This window comes from Myotis daubentonii, chromosome 14, assembly GCF_963259705.1.
Source record: "Myotis daubentonii chromosome 14, mMyoDau2.1, whole genome shotgun sequence".
Lineage (NCBI taxonomy): Eukaryota > Metazoa > Chordata > Mammalia > Chiroptera > Vespertilionidae > Myotis > Myotis daubentonii.
In genome coordinates, this window is record NC_081853.1 from 10,080,347 (window position 1) to 10,084,015 (window position 3,669).

The 3,669-nt window shown below is 43.0% G+C and overlaps 1 pseudogene; it reads right to left on the minus strand.

Annotated features, from left to right (window-relative positions):
• Window positions 1–1,724: 1,724 nt before the first annotated feature.
• LOC132215358 (NADH dehydrogenase [ubiquinone] 1 alpha subcomplex subunit 2-like) lies at window positions 1,725–2,030 on the minus strand (annotated as a pseudogene).
• Window positions 2,031–3,669: the final 1,639 nt, after the last annotated feature.

Here is a 3,669-nt window from a genome sequence, read left to right on the forward strand (position 1 = left end):
GTAGTTCTATTTGATAGCACAGTTCAATAAACCTTGGCAAATGATTGAACTTCAGTTTCCTCATTGTAAATTGTTGTAAGGATCAAAATTAATAAAATTTAAAAATTTAGCAATGGGTCTGGATCATGGGGAACTTTCAAAAATGTAACACAAAACTATAGATTTAAGTAACTATTTGCATATTATACAGGGCATTCAAGAAATGTTAAATTATTAAATGACTGTAATATCCTATATAATAAAAGCCTAATGACCAAATCGCGGAACAGCCAGAATGACCAGTTGACCAGTTGCTATAATGCACACTGACCACCAGGGGGCAGACACTCAACTCAGGAGCTGCCCCCCTAGTGGCCAGTGTGCTCCCACAGCGGGATGATCCCTGCAGGCCACGCCCCCCACCAGTGCATGAATCCTGTGCACCTGGCCTCTAGTAAAGAAATAAGTTCAAGGTAGAGTAAGAGCCAGATTATAGAGCAGCGGTTCTCAACCAGGCCACCTGCCCTTGACTTAGAAATTGCCCGCCAGAGTGCGTTCCATGTTTCTGCTGCATCAGCTGCACCTCTGGCCATAGTGGGTCTGGGCCAGACACCCGACTCAAAGGAGGGCAGTCTGTCTGCCAGGGACTAGTCAAGGAGCCGAACAGAGTGTTGGTCCCACAGAGTCCCGTGGTCTCATACACAAACTTAGAACTTGGAGGCAGCAGAGAAAACTAGAAATCAGAAAGAAGAGATGGGCAGATGGAAGCTGGGTGAGAAATGGCAGAAAATAGAATGCCAGTCTGATGGCTCATCTCTGCCGGGTTCCGGTCTCACCCAGTGCCCTGTGGTCTTGGGTCCTGTGAGACACCCATGTACCTTGAAATAATTGCCCTGCTCTTGCTTGTCGACTTAAGAGCATCTAGCCCAAGCATGTCAAATTCGCGGCCTGCATGCAGCCCACAATGAATATTTTTGGGGCCCAGCCAATATAACGGTATATAAGAAACCTTTTAATAAAATTTCATAACTTAATTTTTACAATATCCTCTTATACATAATTATTAATAACGAACTACAACGTCTGCTAATGACTGATGACTATAATCGTGTTGCATTCATTTCCCTTACGTGCCTTATCGCAGGCACACCATTTCTCTCCACTAACACTAGCAGCAAATATTTTAGCAGCCGACTGCCACGTCATTAACCTTGGACTGACTTGTTTGGTATGGGCAACAGGAAATATTTCGCTTTGGGGAACAAGAAAAATAGGTTTATTTGCGTGACGTTTATTAATTTGTGCAGTTATTCAGTGTCTGGTAAGTTAATGTTCAAGAAAAAATATTGTTTTTTATTAAAGTGTTCTATTATTTTATGTCAACAATTACTCATTTATTTCAGCCCTTTGTATTCAGCATGTCTCTATCGAAATAAACCTACATTTCTATGAAAACTGAAGCTTTTGGGGTTTTTTTGTGGCCCAAATAAGCTTAAACCTTGTTTATTTGGCCTGGGTTAGACTTTGGGTTTGACATGCTTGATCTAGCCTATAGAAAAGTTTTACAAGAATTTCTCTGAGCTAAAATTTTGAGAACATGCCTAGAAGCAAAATCTCAATAGATTAGGAAAAAGCTCTGGAGAGTGGCAGCTTTGTTTGTTTGTTTGTTATAGCACAAGCTTTATAAAGAACAGAACACATTTTCCCACATTGTACTCAGTCCAGCAGAGCCCAGGCTGTTGCTCTTACTCATCAGCAAAACTCCAGGCTTTGCCACTTAGCATATTCTCTTGGGCTCTGGTTACCTAATCAGCATCTGAGTTGTTCAAAGAGACATTCTTCTCTTGGCCAAATGTTTCACGGGCCCAGAGTTTGTGCTGCTCATCGGAGCACTCACAGCAGCTCAGGGTTCACTTTCTTCAGCTCCACATGGTGCTTCTCCATGAAGCCCCTGACATTCCGGCTGCCAGGCGAGCCTAGCATAAGTGAATGCAAATCTCTCCTCAACCCAGCTTAGCCCTGATCCCAGGACTAGCCACGGCTGCTGCCATCTCTGCTAGTGCAGTTGATTTTAATGCATTTAGAATCAAAGAAGAAAACAGTAGGAAGGTCCATGAAACCCATTGGTGGTAGATTAAGGAGGTGGGAGAAAGCAAAGCAGGGAAATCTCTAAGATCAGACAAAAAGCAAAATGGAAAAACATACTTCTTTTACATTGGTGGGTCCAGGATGGTTAACATTTAACATTTATAGTAAATACAGATGGTAAGTGGGCAACAAGATAGCAACGAGGGGTTCTGTGGTCTCCTGCTCTGGGGCAGGCTACTTGTCTTTGAGGGAGTCTGGAAAAGAAAATTACTCTGGCATTTCAAAGATATGTTATCCTAGATGCATAAGAACCAAGACTTAAGGTCAAGTTTGACCTTTGCCGAGGAAGCGAAAGGCCTGTCATGGGCTGCCCAGTTAGAAATTGTGCTCAGACCATCCTGTGTGTTGACTTTTGGTCACTGAGTTTGCAAGTCCTGTCATGCTGTCCCCTCTGAGCTTGCCAGGGTTAGTAGAGGGCCTCCTTTTCACTCACATGTTCAAATTAAATTTAGTTTCAGTTGTTAACGAAAAAAATCAAAATCATAGGCCCAATATGGCAACACTTGTGCTAAAAGCCCATGATACCAAACCTAGATTTAATACCTGATCGACTCCAAGTTTCAGCCTCTCCCAAAAACATAACCTAGTCAACCCGTCTGGAATTTTCTGGCCCAGCACCAGTAAAGGAATCCGTCACAGGGGCCCTCTTCTTCCCCCATAGAAAGAAGAGGCCCGCTGCATGATCGCCCCAAAGAAAAGCTGTCCCTGCCCAAAGACAATTCTTTCTTTTCTTCTGTTAACTGCCTTGCCCCACCTTCTTCATGTGAAAACCTTTCATTTTATACATCTCCTGGAAGTGTCCTTCCAGTTGCTAGATAGGGTGCCGCATAATTCATTAATCACTTACTAATGCCAATTAGATCTTCAAATGTACTCACTTGAATTAACACAATCAAAGGGTCCAAAGGAAGGAAGGAGGAAGGAAGGAGGGACAGAAAGTAGGAAGGAAGGAATGAAGGAAAAGATTCACCTACACACAGGTTTTCATTATCATTTATGGATCCATAAGTAGGAGGGAAAATGTGTCTTCATCTTCTCACCTGTAATAAGGGATCATATCATTTTTCTTTCCTGCCAACAGTATGAATTTATAGAAACCAAAGATACTTGCTAGAAAAATCTGACAAGCAGTAAGATTATTGTGATGTTATGACAACCCTGTGTAGACCACCCTGTACATCTCCACATCCTGTAGCCCCACTGCTAGCTGGAGTTGATGCTAACACTGCCATCCCTTCATACAAATCTTACACAGAATAATTGCACCTGACCTTGTAAATGGTTCGCACATCGCTGGTCATTTGGTTTAGACCCCCTGACCTTTCCTCGCTAGAGATACCATGTAGGCCTCAGTGGTCTCTCAGCTCCAGGTCCAGACAAGCTCACCTCAGGACAAGCAGTATTGAATAATGACCGCCTGCCCTGGTGCCAACCAATCAGTGGAGAGAAAGAGCATACTGGAAAGGTAAAAGAGCTTATTGAAAGAACACTGAAAGCTGATGAATATTCCTTTGAGATCCTCACCTAAAGCCTCCCCTAAGA